This window comes from Callithrix jacchus, chromosome 8, assembly GCF_049354715.1.
Source record: "Callithrix jacchus isolate 240 chromosome 8, calJac240_pri, whole genome shotgun sequence".
Lineage (NCBI taxonomy): Eukaryota > Metazoa > Chordata > Mammalia > Primates > Cebidae > Callithrix > Callithrix jacchus.
In genome coordinates this window covers 76,041,247-76,060,334 of record NC_133509.1, presented here as the reverse complement: position 1 = coordinate 76,060,334, position 19,088 = coordinate 76,041,247, and positions in this window count along the sequence as shown.

Below are 19,088 nucleotides of genomic sequence, written 5' to 3'. Positions count from 1 at the left end.
CCTTCCACCTCTGAATCTTTACACTTACTGTTCTTTCCAACTAGCATGTAGTTTTTGTTTTATTTCTTAATAAAGAAGTGCAGTGGTGCTCTCTCTTACCTCCTTCCAGTGGTTCAAATGTCAATGCCGCATTCTCAATATGGGCTTTAACACCAGCTTAATTTCTTTTTCTTTTTCTTTTTTTTTTTTGAGACAGAGTCTTGATCTGTCACCCAGGCTGGAGTGCAGTGGTGCTATCTTGGCTCACTGCAACCTTCACCTCCCACATTGAGGCAATTCTCCTGCCTCAGCACCCTGAGTAGCTGGAAGCACAGACATGTGCTACCACACCTGGCTAATTTTTATATTTTTAGTAGAGATGGCATTTCACCATGTTATCCAGGCTGGTCTTGAACTCCTGGCCTCAAGTGATTCACCCGCCTTAGACTCCCAAAGTTTTGGGGGTTACAGGCCTTCTTAAAATTTTAATACTCTGTTTTCCCAGCAGTCTCTAATGATTTCTCTGCTTATTTTTTTTTTTTCATATCACTTCTTGTCTTCCCTATATCATGTGTTTCTCCTGAAAGAATGTAAGTGGCATGTGTTTTGTCCACTGTGTTTACTGGTATCTTAAGTATATAATGTTCTCCATGTAATACATACTCAATACCTTTCTTTTGTAATAAATGAATGGTAGGTCTCAGTATCACTCTAGTTAACAAGTGAGAAAACTGAGTCTCAGAATATTATAGAAAGTAAGTAACAAAGTTGGAATTCCAACATAAGTCAGTCTTATTTTTAAATCTATGCTCTTAGCATCTAGTTGGACTTGTTAATAATGGTTTAGACAATCTTCTCTAGTATTTTAGTTTAGGATGTCAGGTAGATTTTGATATGTGTGTAGTTATTCTCTGGCTTACCTAAAACTAGAGCTGTGAATCAATATTCCTGGTGGTTAAGGAACTTTCACCACCCACAGAAAACTCTGTGCCCCTATTTCTGAATCCCACTAAGTATGACCACTTGACACACAAACATTCCACTTCATAACATCAGAAAAGTTCAAAGAAATTAATTTTTTTAAAAAATCACCAGAACAAAAATCTTGGTGCTTGAACGGCATTCGGAAATTGAAAGATCAACTCCATAAAGTGTTATTTCAGGCTCTGGGATAGACAGGAATAGATATTATTGGCACCTATGTAGGTATCAAGTACTTAGTGTTGTGTGCTTTAGCATATTAATGTTATTGTCATGATAAGCAATTTTTTCTAATTTTCTATTTAGGCTATTGTATACACTAATTAAAGAAGCTGCCATTAAAAAATAACTGGGTAATAAAAATATTTTCTTAAAGATAAAAGGAAGGTGAAAATAACTAGAGGCAGAAAATGAGAAAGGTAAAATTAACTAGGAGCTAGTTTGGGATATTGCTATCTTTGAAATTCAACTTCTAAATTGACTTCTAAATTTGACGTTGTCTATGAATTTTACACCAACAGGTTTTCACAATAAATGCCTTTAGTTCTCTGGACAGCACCATTTATGACAGAATCTACTAGGAAAGTCAAAATGGTGCTAGGACTCAAAAGTATGAAATAATGCAAATTATATTCCGAGTGCTTTTCAAGGATACTGCAGAAGAGTTTCTAATCTCTTAGGTTTGAAAACCATTGAAAAAATGATGAATTAAAAATTAAACATAGAATTGTGTGTTCTAGACTACAAATATTATAGGATTCCAGACAAGAGACACAAATTAATGAACGGAAATATTTTGTTTAAATATCAGGATATTTGGTACTAAGGGTTATCGTTCATTATCTCATACCTCCTCCCCAATGAAATGAGTAATTTATATAATTAAGAAAGTGAGTCTTGAGTGTTACTATAGTCTAGCATGCTAGTTTAGAGGACTGGCTTGATGTCTAATTCTCTTGGAATTTATGTTTTCTTATATCTTATAATGTTATGAGTCAGGTATTTGGAAGAAGCCCAGCTAAAAAATTAAACATCTCCAGCCGGACGCGGTGGCTCACGCCTGTAATCCCAGCACTTTGGGAGGCCGAGACGGGTGGATCACGAGGTCAAGAGATCAAGACCATCCTGGTCAACATGGTGAAACCCCGTCTCTACTAAAAATACAAAAAATTAGCTGGGCATGGTGGTGCGTGCCTGTAATCCCAGCTACTCAGGAGGTTGAGGCAGGAGAATTGCCTGAACCCAGGAGGCGGAAGTTGCGGTGAGTCGAGATCGCGCCATTGCACTCCAGCCTGGGTAACAAGAGCAAAACTCTGTCTCAAAAAAAAAAAAGTTAAACATCTCCATGGGACATTGACTTAGTGAGCAGCTGTTCTGGTCTTGACTTAAAAAAAGTCGATTTCTCTCACATGCCTAAAACCTTGGTGAGTATGATGACTGGACCTCTCTGCCTTTCTCTGTAGTCTTAGGGCCTCTTCATATAGTCTCTGTGGCTGTGTAGCCAGAATTCTTATGTAATCCACATGCACAGCATCCTACTATTGAAGTTTTGGGCATTACTTTACATTTCCAAACCCTAGGTCTCCTCATTTGGAAAGTAAGAATAATAATTGTACCCACCACACTGTAAGTGGTAATTTGAATATCGGCACAATGCCTGGCACGTAAGTGATTATACCTATAAACTGTTTTTGCTGAGCTGGATTTAAAAGTGTAGGCAGATTTTACTAGATATAATAAAGAGAAAAAGGTATGTGGGTGGAGTGAATGCTCCAAACAAAATCACTGTCATGAAAAATCACATGGAAAAGTGCTGAGATGCCATGTTTGAAGGAATAGATATACAGGGTGTAGCATTTAAAAACTAATTTGTAGATAGGTGGGGATGGCACATAATAGAGGATCTTGAGTTAATAGAAAGAATATAACTGGATTGGCAATAATCAAAGTGAATCTCAATTAAAATTAAAAGATTATTATATCACCACGTAATCTGAATTCTGCCTAGTAATGAAGATCTTCCTCTAAATATTGACTAAAAAGTTGACTTCTTTTAAACACCTTGGTTTTCCCAAATGTACAAACATGTCCCATGAGCCAATAATTGAATTTTATTTGCCTTTCAGCATATAAGTTCATATTTCATTGAATAATCTTTTAAAACAACTACCAGGTGACTAACTTTAATATTAGTTTTCCAAAATTTCCTTTACTGAAGAGTTGCCTTTTCTGGATGCAGAGATTGGCTATCCTGCTTTAAAAGTGAAGCAGTTATCTAAATATTAGGTTTCATGAGTCATTGTGATGTTCTTTATAAACCAAAAGAAATGGCTAATGCTGACTTTTTAATTGGAAATTCATACTCCTGGAAGATAATTGCAGTTTAATCAAAGTTATATTAGAGCTTTGGAAAAACGGTACTATAGCATAGCACTAAATTAACAGTTCAAGTTTTATACTGAAGTCTAATGTTACTAATTCCCTCCAGCCATTAAAAACAAAACTCATTTTGTAATATTGTTCTTTTCACTGGCTATAATATTATAGTAATTTCTTACCTCCTTGATAGCCTCAAATATTGTAACTTACTTATCTTTAATTCATGTATTTATTCAAATCTTTATGGAAAACCTACTACTTAAACACAACCTGTACCATGTTCTGTCTTAAGATAATAGTTGGTATGTAGTAAACTTGGTCAATACTAACTGTTGTTATTAAATATTATTAACATTATCATTTTTTCAGGCAATAGCCAACATAAAGTAGTTTAATTAAAATAAAATTAATACATTTAAAATTATTATAATTTTTGCTTTTTATTAAGAGATAATTATAGACTCATAGGAAGTTTCAAAAGAATGTACAGGGATGTCCCAGGTACACTCTACTCAATTTCCAAGCAGTACAACTTCAGCATTAGGACATTGACACTGGTACAATCTACAGATTTTACTCAGATTTCCTGAGTTATGGATGTAATGTAGTCCAAAATTAGACGGGATATCAGATACATCTGTGTATCTTCCTACATTCAGATGTTGAAAAATAAAACTAAAAGTAGTAGAAAAATCCCAGATATCACCTTTATTATTCATAGAAGTGAGGTTGGGAAATGAAGTTCAGTGTGAGAGCCAAATAGCTTACTGATGAAACCCAAGAACTAGGTAGTTATCTACCTGGTCATAACAGCAGACTTCCCCTGCTGGAGAGTTAGATCCAGTCCCTGAGGATCAGAGGAGAATGTCTCTAGAGTAAGCGACATACTATGTGGTGCCTGGCACAAAGTGAAAATGTGGGGCCACTTCTTTAGTAAGCTGGAAAAATGTATTAAAACATTAAAAAGATGATTTTCTTTCTTTCATGATCTCTTTCTCTTTCCCAATTAGGACATTTTTATTTGCTAGTTAATGTCATTCTAATTAAATTAAAAATTAAAATTTTAAATTATTAGCATTAATTTTACTGCTCAATTTTATATTGTGCAATGGCAGTTTTAAATAAAACTATAAGAGAACTTAACAGCAGAATTACCACAATTACTCAATCTGTATTTTGTAGTTTATATACAACCTATGTATTTTGTTCTTACTGCAACCATGCAAATGATGCACAAAACTAACTCAACTGTTTTTATTTCACTTCTTGATATATACCCATTTAAACAACACTTGGCCTTTGCTCTACTGATGAGTAGGGAATGGTTGAAAGTAAAAAAAAAAAAAAAAAAAAAGGATTTCTCTATTTCTCCCCCTTCCTTCTATGTCATTATTTCAGTGTAGTGGTTGACTAATGTAGAGAAGTAACACGAGTAATAAAATATATGAAGAGCTCTCTTGGTTGTCCATGCTTCTAAAAACACCATTGTCTTATTTCTGTATTAGAATCAAATTCTGATTTGAATGGAAAATGTGGTCTCTCCAGGTCGTCAGCACTCCCACTTTTTCAGTCGGAGATATAACAGGCTTACCTTGAACTTCTTTTGAATCTCTTTCAATTCCCATGCATGGTGGTTCCACAGAAATACTTTGTTCATGGGGCATTATGAACACCCTATGCTAACAAAGCAGCAAAAATGGTAGATGTATATATTGCATTTATCTACTCTACTTCTAAGTGTGCTCCATTTTCCTTTTGGATTTTATTTCTGTAATACATTTTAAAGATAAAATTTTTAAGAATTTCAAGATGGCAGCAGTAGAACATTAAACCAAGGAGGGCTCTTCTCAGTAATGAGTTCTATGTGGCCACACAGGTGAGACATTTACGAAGCCAATTCTGCTTGCACTCTGGAGGTAGCTCACTCTCAAGACAGTTTATAAGGGCAGAACGCATGTTAGCATGTCTAACTCATTCGTCCCAAATTTATCAATTGATGAATCACTCTCCTGGGGAAAAAAAGTGTAAAAGATGGAGATACCACAATTTACACTGAGTTCTCTCCAAGTGAAAAAAAAATAATTGTAAGAATAGACAGGAAGTATTTTTCTCATTTCTCTCCTGACTTAAGAACCAACAGGGAGTGGACCCTGGGGTCTGAATTTGTGAAGATCTCCTATGTAGTAAACTTGTTTGACTAGCTTTAATTCAACATGTCTCCAAATCATTATTATGACAAAAGCTCTTAAACAATAACACATGAATCCCTTGGAAAGTCTTCTGTGAACCCATTTTTTTGGAAATGGTATATTGTAGAGTCAGCATGTCCATATACGTGGGAAAAGCATTACCTTTCTCACCTTCATTTCAGTTAACATACCTATTTTTCATTTCTAAAAATGTTTCTTTTCAACATATTTCTTTTCTGGATGTTGGAATATTCTGTTTTATCCAGATGCTGATTACACTTTGTGAAAATTAACTGAACAGTTTACTCAGAAGTTGTACTTAGACATTTATTTATGTTTTCTATATTAGAATATATTTTAATAAAAAAGTTTAAAAAGAAAAAAATATATAGAGAAAAGATTTTTTGTGTGTTGATATGTGCATGGAGAAAACTTTAGAAAATGAGGATAGAGCCTGAGAGATTAGGGAGGAGTGTGCAGTCCATAAGGTGGCCTTCAGAGTCTAATGTCTGCTAATTGTAAGTGCTCACTAACACCAAGGTAGAACGCATCATGTACTGTGGGATGATCTTGGTGTTCTGTTAGTCATGAGTGACTCTTGCAGAATTGATAGCTAACTTCTGTTCAGAGGTGTTAAGTAATAAGAATGTTTCCACTGAAAATAGTACCAACACAAAATGTTTGATCCATTCCCCCCCCCCTTTTCCTTCAACTGTATTTTTATAGATGTTTGATCCCTTTGAGAGAGTATAATATAGGTTTCAGGCTTTGAGTTACAAGTTAGGTGTCTCTGCAGCATTTCAGCCTACTAACCTCAAGCAGAAAAAGTTGGAGAAGAAATCTACAGGGTTATGAAACTGAAAAATGAGCAAAAAAATATTTGGGGCAAAGATAAAATTACTATCATATCACATACTGTATTTAATTGAGATCGTTTATCATTTTCAGCACATTCTACAAAGATGTTTTGACTATTATCAAAAACAAAGCCTTGCTAAAAAGTCAGGATATGGAGAATAATTACAAAGGGAGGGAGTTTGACATTATACATAAATGTATTAAATGAAAGATGGCTATTTTAAAACTGTTTAAAAAATCCATTTACCTAAATATTTATTGGTCTAAAATCATGTCTTGCCCTACTTTTGTCTTTTTTATAATCTCCTTCCAAAAATTTCTATCTCTGATTGTCAAGGAGTATGCCCATGGTAGTATTTAAACTCTACCTTTCAAACTCACAGTCCAGATCATTAAATGTGTATGGGGTTGTATGCAAATGTGGCACTGTCATACATTTTCTACCTCTTCTCATGGACTGTGTCATGGTTTTTATGTTACTTTGTTAAATAGTATTTCTACTAATATGCTTACAGTAACAATTTTTTTTTATGATAAGGCTTTCTTGCTCTATATGAAGTCAGCTCACCCTGCCTGAGTACACATTTTCATGTTTCAAGGCCCAGAATGTTCTAGTCTTATTTCTGAGACCTCTCATTATTTTTCAATATGGACATTGCATGATTTTATTTAGAAATTTTATTTCATTTTTTAAATAATTATTTCCCTTCAGCTTATTCTGAACTGCTTCATATTTCTTTTATATTTATATTAGATTGGTACAAAAATAACTGTGGTTTTACCATTATTTTTAATAGCAAAAACTGCAATTACTTTTGCACCAACCCAATAGAAATTTCAGCCTTTCTTTAGAGCAAAGATTAAATAACAAATTGTTTATGATACCTTTCCAGACAACTCAGAGGAAAAATCATTTTACCAATACTTGTTTCCATGTAAAAATATTTGAGCAATAATTATTACTAAATCATAAATTAATAAATAAGGTTTAATCTCAGAAGCACCATCAACTTTGATACTTACAGCACTTTCATACGTTATCTTGTATCCTTGCAGCTCACCTACTAGACTTCATCAGCCTTGAGAAGGTAAAATTACATTTATTTATTTATTTATTTATTTTTTGAGACGGAGTTTCACTCTTGTTACCCAGGCTGGAGTGCAATGGCGCAATCTCGGCTCACCGCAACCTCCGCCTCCTGGGTTCAGGCAATTTTCCTGCCTCAGTTTCCTGAGTAGCTGGGATTACAAGCACGTGCCACCATGCCCAGCTAATTTTTTGTATTTTTAGTAGAGACGGGGTTTCACCATGTTGACCAGGATGGTCTCGATCTCTTGACCTCGTGATCCACCCATCTCGGCCTCCCAAAGTGCTGGGATTACAGGCTTGAGCCACCGTGCCCGGCCCACATTTTCTTTATCTAATCTATCACTGATGGACATTGGGTTGGTTCCAAGTCTTTGCTTTTGTGAACAGAACACTCTAATTAAACTAAAGAGCTGTGCAGAAGCTCTTAATTTAATTAGATTCCATTTGCCTATTTTGGCTTTTGTTGCCATTGCTTTTGGTGTTTTAGTCATGAAGTCCTTGCCCTGCCTATGTTCTGAATAGTATTGCCTAGATTTTTATTCCAGGGTTTTTATGATGTTAGTTCTTACATTTAAATCTTTAATCCATCTGGAGTTAATTTTTATATAAGATGTAAGGAAGAGATCCAGTTTCAGCTTTCTTGATATGGCTAGCCAGTTTTCCCAACACCATTTATTGAATAGGGGATCCTTTCCTCATTGTTTTTTTTTTTTTTTTTTTTTTTTTTTTTTTTTTTTTTTTTGGTCAGGTTTGTCAAAGATCAGATGGTTGTAGATGTGTGGCATTATTTCTGAGGCCTCTGTTCTGTATCATTGGTCTATATCTCTGTTTTGGTACCAGTAGCATGCTGTTTTGATTACTGTAGACTTGCAGTATAGTTTTGATTACTGTAGCCTTGCAGTATAGTTTGAAGTCAGGTAGCATGATGCCTCCAGCTTTTTTTTTTTTCTTAGAATTGTATTGGCTATGTGGGCTCTTTTTTGGTTCCATACGAAACTTAAGTTGTTTTATTCCAATTCTGTGAAGAAAGTAAATGGTAACTTGATGGGGATAGCATTGAATGTATAAACTACTTCAGGTAGTATTTTTAATCTCCTAGTAGGCTTGCACATTCTGTATTTTTAAAAATTAATTATTATAATTGTCACATTAGTTGACAAAAACAAATTGTTGAGAAAATTGAATATAAATAATAATTTAGGAATAAAATAAAAGAAAGTTACAAAAAAAGATTGATAAAAGAAGATGAAATAACTGCATGGATTTGATGACTGAGGGCCAGCATGTAGACCTAAATAATCACTGAGTAATTCTTAATGCTCACATTACGAATTTAGTGTTTAGTACAAGGTCACTAAAAGGTGAATATACAGTTGAAAATCTAAGTGAAAGAATTGCTCAAAATAACTAATTCTACTTAGGTGATTTTGTCTAGGGTTAGAGCTAATATATCAGAGCAGGCCTCTGATAATGTTATCAAAGTTGAAAATTATTTGATAAGCAATTAAATGTTATTTGTGTTTTGGAGAATTGAATTTGGATCTCTAAATAATTCAAGTAGGATAGAACATGGCAGTGAAGCAAAAATCAGATTCCAATATATTTTGCATTATTATTTTGTTGCTACAAAACACAATCATCTCTATGGCTCTATTATACTAACTCATTATGGCTAAGCTGCCATATCAAAGCATATACAGTTTTAAATAAGCAATTTAAAATGTAATATACAGAAACTAAAGTGCTTTAATAGAATGACCTATAAATCTACCAGTATTTAGGTGAAATAGATTCATTTTATAACATAACAAAAAAAAGTGAATTAAGTGTTTGAGGATACCTATCATGGCCATTTTAAAAACAAGTTAAAATTTAACCTTATTAACTATTATTATTAATTTTTATTTATATTAAGTATATACGAATTAACAAAAAACTGCAAAATCTTCTTTCTATAAACTGTATAGCAACTTTAGAGGATTAACACTTTGAAAATATCTGAATCTCAGCATTTATGTTACAAGTTAATTCTATTTCATTAGAAATTATTTTGTGAAAGTAAGGCTCTTGCAACTAGTTTTAGTCATTTCAACATAATTCATCTTTAATGAAATCTATTTGAAAATGCACCAGCACTTTAAATTCAAATCACATATCTAATTAACACCTCTTTAAAAGTGCAGCCAAAATAGAAACTAACCTTCATTCTTATATATACAAGGAGCCTGGTTCCTATTATACCTAAGCTTTGTTTTGGCACTATGTAATCTAGTCAACATTTCAAAGGTTATTAGCATACTTGATGCCAAAAGGTCATACATATTAGAAGTAATTGGCTTTTATAAATATTGCTCATTATGCAAATGCATTATTTACAAGCACCATTAGGCCAAAGTGGATGTAAGAACTTGAGTATTAGGTTCTCTGCATTCATTATGAGGCAAAATATTTGACAATAGATAAATTACAAGTTCATCTTAGATATTAGAATGTAATTTAGAATAGGAAAAACTTCAGATGACTTCTGGCGGAGAAGCCTTAAAACAGGACTGGTTAGGAGACAGACATGACAATCAGCTGGTTGTGAATGTCTGCTGAGAATACTCATTCTTAATGATCTATCATCAGCATATTGGTTACAAACTTTAGGAATTAATGAGTCCATCTGAGAAGATAATATAAAGAGGCTGGAGAAGGCCTTCAGAATTAATTGCATATCTCTTAACATTTTTTAACCTGCATATTTTTGAAAATATATTTTAGCAACTCTGGACTTGTTCCTGAGATTTTTAATTTTTATTTAGTTGTTGTTGGTTGGTTGGCTTTAATAACTTACTCAGACTAAATTTGCAGTATCTGCCTCTCTCCATGGTGTGCAGCCAATGATGACTCTGCTTAATATTTTTTAAATACTTTTAATCATTTTTGGTTGGCTTTCCAGGAGGTTGTTGCAGTTTTTGCCTAGCTTAGTGGTCATTCAGTAAATGATCATATGTTGTCTTCAAACACCTCAAAGAGGAAGGCTTCTACCCCTTACTTGACCTTAGTTTGGGTTGGGAGCACATTTCAAAGCTCAGTCATCTTCAGATCTAACCTGACTTTTATTTTCTGCTGGGCCCTCTTGCATTTCTCTTGAACATATATGCAGACTCCTGGTCAGCCAGGGATATATAGAGAGATTAGCAATGCTTTCTGTAGGAGAGTGATCTTGGTGAGAAGCAAATGGGGAAAGTCAGAAAATTAACAGGAAAATCCTGTATATCAGAGAGCCATTTGCTTCTCACCAAGATTGCTCTCTTACAGAAAGCATCACTAGGTTTTTCTTCTTCTACATCAGTTTATGTGCTCCTTTTCCACGTGCAAAGCTGCTGGCTTTAACAGCCAGTGATACCCTTGGAGAACCACTTTTTGTCATTTAACAAAAGACCATGGCAGAATATTGTATTTAATATGTTCTCAATTTTGCATTTTATAGTTGTCCAAGATGTGTACCAAGATCATCTGACATTGAGGTAGATGTGAAAAAGAATTCCTGATCAAATGTAATTTTATGGAGAGTCTAGAGACAAACAGAAAACTCTTTATGCTAAGGCAATATTCATGTGTAAAGTGACAGGCTTTTGAATTATAGTGGTAGCAATGGGAATGAAGTGTCTATGTGATAAAATTTAAGAACATTACAAATAAGTGGTAAAGACCATTTTCGTATTTTTAGCATGGAAGAAGGGTGGAACTATAAATCAAAAGAGATTCCAATGAAAACTTTGTTTCAGAGAAGGACATAAATTGCCCTTTGGACATACTGAAGTGGCAGGAGTAAGAACCTTCAAATGGTCAAGTCTAATAGACGCTTGAAAACTGAGGGTACTGAGGAAAAAGTAACAACTAGAGGTAAAATTTTGAAATCATAGGCATAACAATTTAATTTATTAGAGGGAATGAATTTTCTAAGATTATATATATTACATGTGTGTATATATGTATATATAATTGAGTTTTTAAAGATATATTGTGCCTCCCCACCCATATACAGATTATATTCTCTCTCTCCCCTCCCCCATATAAACAGGTATATATAAAACTTTATAATACTTGAAATACAATTTGGAGATTATTATAAAGAGATATAGCTGTTTATATGGGGGAGGAGAAAGAGTGAATATAGCTATATGTATCTATCTATTGATCAATCATCTATAATCTAACTATGGAGAGAGAGAAATTGCAAGGTGTAAGGTAAAGGCAGTTATCTTATAATTACCTTACAAAAAAGGTTAGGGAAATCTGAAAACAGTTCTCCCTGAAGGCAGGAGAGGAGGAAAATTCCTCAACAAGGAAAGCAGAGAAAGAGTCATCAAGAAAGTGGAAAGTGAACTAAAATAAAGTCCTTTAAGAACTAAACATGAGTGGGGATTCCAAACAGAAAGCCTGATGGTGTCAAATGCTGCCAAGTTCCAGCAAGTGGGATAACTGAGATGAGGCTGTCCTTGGAGATTTTGCCTACATAACTTCCAGGCAACCTAAATATAAGGTAGACAATAACTTTTAAGAGAAAATGGAGATTATGTCTAATTAGATTCCTTAAAGGCCTTAATTTACTATTATTTTATTATTTCAAAAAAGGAAGAGATAAAAAAATTTTCCACTTCATCCGTTCAGTACTCCTAGTAAGACAATACTAAAATGATACAACAATAATATCAATAATTACTTCTCTAAAGTTTTATTCTAGTTTTTGATTATGGAACAGACCATTTTTTCAAGACTTTTTGAATATTGACCTCAAGAAGGATTGAACCTACTAGCACTTTCATGCATTATGAAATTTAATTCTTATAATATGCTTCTAAACTTGAGATTGCATGAGAGGAATAAAATGACCACTTGCCAAAGTGATACAGCCAGTGAGCAAAGGAGCTGGAACTTGAACCCACTTGTTAGAGCTGTAATCACTTTGCTATGACGTTCTCTGTAGGAGACAGGGATGTGAATGTCTGTGTGTACGCACAAACTCAGAGCATGCATATAGAATTCCATCCCTTCTTGCATCTGATAACATGTTATATCCTTTCTACATCTTCTCTGAATTATTTCTCCTCTACTGAGCAATCTTTCTTATCTGTTATTTAACTTATATACTGCTGCCTCAATTATCTTTTGAAGTAATAATAGTAATCATCAATTCAAAACAATGACTCTCTCTTATTTCTGAGCCTAAATTTCTTAACTTTTTCTTTAGGATGATACCACATTTCTCCTTTTATTACATTTATTATTAATTTGCATTACTCCTTGTCCTGGCTTTTACTTCCACAAAATTCCATTTGTACTAGATTCCAAACCATTTAACAGAAAGAACTATGCTATTCATCTTGATGTCCCCACTCCCTCATATTTAAATAAAGTTCTTATAATATTCACTAGGTTTGCTGAAGTTTGTGAATGGCATGTATGTTTCATTGACTATCTCAGTACCTAGCACCCTTTCCTTTTGGATATTCAATAGATATTCATTGACTATATAAATGAATGTGTGTCTAAGTGAAGGGAAACTTCTTAATAATGTACTACAGGTGCATTGATAATCAGATTCATCTTGTAGTTTACCTCTCCTCATTCTTGATAAAGCAGCAGTGCTTCTTGATAAAGCAGAAAATCAGCAGGTGCTTCTTTTCTGTGCCAAGAAATCTCTCATTGAAATCCACAATGAATTAGAGCTTTGTAATAGGAAAAAGAAAGAAAAATGTCACCCATAAAACCCATAATATCAAGCACCTGGATCCAGATCTAGTTTGGCTTTCAGTTTTGATGAAAATAGTTGAGGGTGGATAGGTGATAAAGACAATAGAAAGCTCAAAATAACACAATGTCTTTGGTCAAATGAAAGTATATTTCTTGGAAAATATGAATGATTATCACTTAATTTTTAGACACCCACCTTGTCTCTGGAGTGTAGAGTGTGTGTGTGTGTGTGTGTGTGTGTGTGTGTGTGTAGTGGAGGGAGGTGTAAAAGATAACAGAACACTGTGTTTTTAAACTTTTACTATCACATACTTGTCCTTATAGAGAAATGCGTGGTAGTCTGGCAACACAAAGGGGCTAAGTAGGTCAGATTAAAGAAAAATTTGTCTAGAATTTATTTTTTCTTTATGATTGCTTTTGATAAAAACAGCTTTTGTTTACTCAAATTTTCACTTTATAATCAATTGTATTCAAGATGTATACATGGTCCAAAATAGTAAACTATTTTTATTACAGCTTTACACAATTCCAACTAATTGTGAATAGAAATCACACCTAAAACTTTATAATACTTCAAATACAATTTGGAGATTATTGTGAACAATGATTTTCTCTCCTTATAGCTAAATAATGGATTATGTTACCAATCACAAGTTAGTAAGAATTTAATAAAATTATTGGTTATGTTCTAATATGAGGACCATAATGTCACTATTAAATATTTTTGTTTGGCTGAGTGTTAATGTAATTGTTCATATCAGCAGGTGCTTAATTCATGTGCCAGGAAAACTATTGAAATCCACAAAGAAATTAGAACTTTGTAATAGATGTGTGGGCCTGTGGAGGATGGGTGGGAACACCCATAATACAAAGCATCAGGATCCAGATCTAGTTCGATTTCAGGTTTGAAGAGTAGTCGGGAATGGATGAGTGGATACAGACAATTAAAATGTTCAAAATACCGATTAAGTGTGTGCATGGTACTTGCTTTATTGAATAAATGCACAACTTTCTTTTTTTTCTTTTTGTAAAAATTTTACTTTAAGTTCTGGGATACAAGTGCAGAATGTGTAGGTTTGTTACATAGGCATATGTGTGCCATGGTGGTTTGCTGCACCTATCAATACTTCATCTATGTTGTCAGCCCTGTATGCATTACCTATTTGTCATAATGCTCTTCCTCTCCTCTCTCCCCACCCACCAACTGGCCCTGATGTTTGTTGTTTCCCTCCCTGTGTCCATGTGTTCTCATTGTTCAACTCCCACTTATGAGTGAGAACACGTGGTGTTAGGTTTTCTGTTTCTGTATTAGTTTGCTGAGAATGATGGTTTCCAGCTTCATCCATGCTTCCGAAAAAGACATGATCTCATTCCTTGTTAAGGCTGCATGGTATTCCATGGCGTATATGTACCATGTTTTCTTTATCTGGTCTAGCATTCATGGGCATTTGCGTTGGTTCCATGTCTTTGATATTGTAAATAGTGCTGCAATAAATATATGAATTCTTTGATTATGTTAATGTCAAGAAGAGCTTTCCCTAGGTGTTCTTCTAGGATATTTATAGTTTCAAGTATTACATTTAAGACTTTAATCCATACTGAGTTGATTTTTGCATATGGTGAAAAAGATAAGATTTGAATTTTATTCTTCTGCATATGGCTATTAAATATTCTCAGTACCATTTATTGAAAAAGGTTTCCTTTCTGCAATGTATGTTCCTGTCAACTTTGTCAAAGATCAGTTGGCTATGTGTGGCTTTAAAACTGAAATATATTTAACCAAGAAGGTGAAAGATTTCTATGAGAGACACTATAACACTGATAAAAGAAACTGCAGATGACACAAATAGAAAAATATCACATACTTATAAATTGAAAGAATTAATATTCTTAACATAACCATACTGCCCAAAGGAATATAGAGATTAAAACTAATTCCTATAAGAATAATAATTTCATTTTTCACAGAATAAAAAATAATAACCAAAAATCCATATGGAAGCCAAAAATTCCCAAATAGCCTAAGTAATCCTAAGCAAAAAGAAAAATCAGAGTTATCATATTTACCCAACCTCAAATTATACTGCAAGTCTATAGTAACAGAAACAGTATGATAGTGGTTTAAAAACAGATCAACATGTTTACTTTAAGACACTAGAATAAAGTGTTGTATTGATGATAAGGTCAATAATTTGTATTTACATAATAAATCACATCATCTCATTTGACTCAACCTGTGAGTCAACGGCTCTGTGTTTAGATAAATAAATTTATTGGTTCATAGATGCTGTGACTTATTTTAATACCATTTCTAAAGAGTGGAATGGGACCTCAAATTCAGGAGGAATACCATTACTTAAATCCATGCTTTCTCCTCTACAGCAGGGCTTCTCTCAGAAGTTTATCATCTGCCCTCTCACTTATGCCATTCACTAACACTGATGGGAGGTAGGATTGGTATTATTGCCTTCATCTCATATATGTGACAACTGATGCGCAAAGAGAATCAATGATAAAGGTTAGTGGCAGGGCCAGAATTAGAATTCATTTGTATACACTCAAGCTATCTTTCAAAATCACAGCAATCTCACGCCAAATAAAATAACAATTCTTTACTTGAGTCACTGCATTTTTTTCTGAAGGCCATATATGAGTTTTCAGGTAGATAATCTACCATTTCCTAAACATGTATTTAATGCTTAGAATGATGCTAAGACTGAGGTTATTATTAAGCTTTGATAAAGAGAATAAAGTAATGTAAACTTCTTACCATGTGAGTTCATGTGTTTAAAACACACACTCAATGACTTCAAATAAGAATGATTTTTAAAATTCACATTATATGTTCATATGTGTGAGCCAACTGCTTATTCAAGGGCCCAGTATGAACAATCAGCCTCTATTTGGAACATGCAATTCTCATTTAAGAGGGGAAAGAGCAGGTCACCTTGTAAAAATAACTTTTGAAGCATCTGTTCAAACTTGGCAAATGTCATATCTGCTCATTCCATTGGCCAAAGCAAGTCACATGGTCAAGCTCAGTGTCAATGATGTAGGCATTTATACTTTTCCTTACACTAGGCAATACAACTGTTGGGAATCATTGGGAATGTAATCCTTTCATAGGAAGGGAGTAACTAGTTATGAACAATAACAGCTACACATGGTGTGTAACTTAAAGTAATAAATGATGGAATTGGATTTTTAATCTAGATCTGTAGAATTTACAATTATATTGCTTTTTAAAGATAGCTTATTTTAAAGAATAAAATAAGATTGTAAAATATATGCATTATTCTTGATTCATTCTTCTTATAGTAAAATGAACAGAGTTGAGATTTCAATCATCATCATAGGGGACATGCTCATGCTTAATTATAAATACTAACATTGATTTTTTAAAAAATGAATAACTTGCTTCATGTTTTTTCATTTTGGCGATATTGCATATGCACATTTTATATGACATTAAAGAAGATGTTTAGGAAACAGTAAGTGGTTAATATGACAGCTCTTTTCACAGTTTGCTAATTTAACCAAGCTTTAGTTTTTGTCAAAAAAGCCAATTATGCCTGAGAATATTACCAAATAATTAAAATCAAGGTTCTCTGTTTTCTGGGTTGTGACTCTCAAAATGCTGTAGGCCAGATCTATAAATAGAAATGCAAAAATACAAAGCTTGAAAAGATTAACCACCCATTTCAAGAAGCCAATCTCTTGCTGAATCACTGAGTGACCAAGTGTAGAGGAGTCATGAGGTTGGAAATTGAATATAATAAAAGTCAGTACAATAGCCTTCTCTTTCATGTGTCAAGAACACATTTTGACATTGTGGAAGAAAAGCTTGTCTTCGCCTTTCAGATTCTTCCTGTCCTCCTCTCTGCAGCCATCTGGTATAATTGGGAATAATTATAATCTCCCTCCACTGTGTCCCTCCTCTGTCAGTCCTGGTACATCATAAGTATGTGTATTTTGAGAATAATTCGGGTACTGCTAGGCAAGTTCAGGTAGTTATATGCAAAGATGGTAGAAAGGGAACATATAGCATTGTGAGTTCTCCACTCTGTCCTAGGCTCAAAGACATTGATTTATTTCTTCCTTTATGTGGGCAGAGAGGTAATACAGCCTAGTGGTTAAGAAAATGTATCCCAGTTCTGATAATTTCTACGTGTGTGATCTTGGCCAAGTTACTGTCTGTACCTCCGAGTCTACATTTATAAGATGGAGGTAACAGTAGGTTTGATGATTAAATCAATTTATATATTTATATTCAATCTATATGCATATATAGTTTAGAATATTTTCTATGTAAAGTTGGCACTTTTTTTTGGAGACAGAGTCTTGCTGTGTCACCCAGGCTGGAGTGAAGTAGCAGGATCTCAGCTCACTGCAACCTCCGCCTCCCAGGTTCAAGCAATTCTCCTTCCCCTGCCTCAGCCTCCCCAGTAGCTGGGACTACAGGCACCCACTACCACACCTGGCTAATTTTTGGTATTTTAGTAGAGGCAGGGTTTCACTGTGTTTGTTGCCCAGTCTGGTCTCGAACTCCTGAGATCAGGCAATCCACCTGCCTCGGCGTCCCAAAGTGTTTGGATTACAGGCAAGACTATTTTTTATTAAATCGTAGCTACCTACAACTGAGAGGAAGTATATGTTAGAAAACTATATTAATCCATATTAGTTATCTAATGCTGCATTAAAAATCACTCTACAATTTCATGGCTTAAATCATAATAGTCATTTATTATTTCTCATGATTCCTGTGGAACTTGAGATTGGGTCAGCAGAGAGATTTAACCTGAGGGTGTCTTGTGAGATTGTCACTTACTGTCAACTGCTAGTAATAGTCATCTGAAGGCTGGAAGGGAGCTGCAGATACACTTCCAGTGTAACTCATGTGCATGGCTGGGATTGTGGGACTTGTTAGTTGAGTGGGGATCTCAATTTCTCCCATGCAAGTTCTTCAATGATGGTGCTTCAGTGTTTACACAGCATGGTAACTGGCTTGCCCCAAAAAGGAGAGATGCAAAAAAAAGAGTACTTTGCAATACTTTTTATGACCTAGCTTGGAAGATTTTCTTCCCCACTGAGGACAGTTAAATACCTTCAATTGATCAATTGCTTTTTGAATCTATAGTTTAATGCTTAGAGGACAATTTTATCAAAACCGAAAGGAGACATGTCAGCGTTCCTTCCATATGCTGTGGATACACCCTAAGCTTTTGTTCTGCTCTTTCCCACTTTTCTTGGCTTCATCATAATTTATACCTCAGGCCCCACTAGGGTCTCTCAGAAGGGATTCCTTCCCAAATTTAATTTTCACTTCAAGTGGTAGGAGATTATAGTTTACTACTTTTGGACCTTCGTATTCACTCCCTCCCTCCCTCCCTCCGTCCCTCCTTGGTGAAGATGATGTAATCTCACTCCTTTTCCTTGGAGTGAGCTACCTGTGGGAAGCATGTTTTATTCTTTTCTCCATTTTCAAAAGAATGTAAGGAGCAAAGTTCCTAAAAATAGGGACTGGCCCTAGCCTGGTCTAGTACAACAGGTTTAGGGAGTAAGTTAGTCTAATTCTATTTTTTGGGTGGGACCCGGGGGTGGGGGGACCAAATTATCTTAAAATAATGTCACATTCTTTATCAGTAATTGAGATAATATATGGTCTTCTTCTGCCTTACTTCTCATGCTATTTCTGGATTGGTTACAAAGCTCAGGCAGATTGGAATTCATTACTCGCTCACTAAAATTCCCTGCAGTGCTCTATTGCCTCTTATTTCCACATGATCTTTCTCTGTAGTATTGAAGTGATGAGGTACAGGGGGTTACAAAGCCAAGATAATAATTGCATTCCAACAGTGGTTTTTCTCATC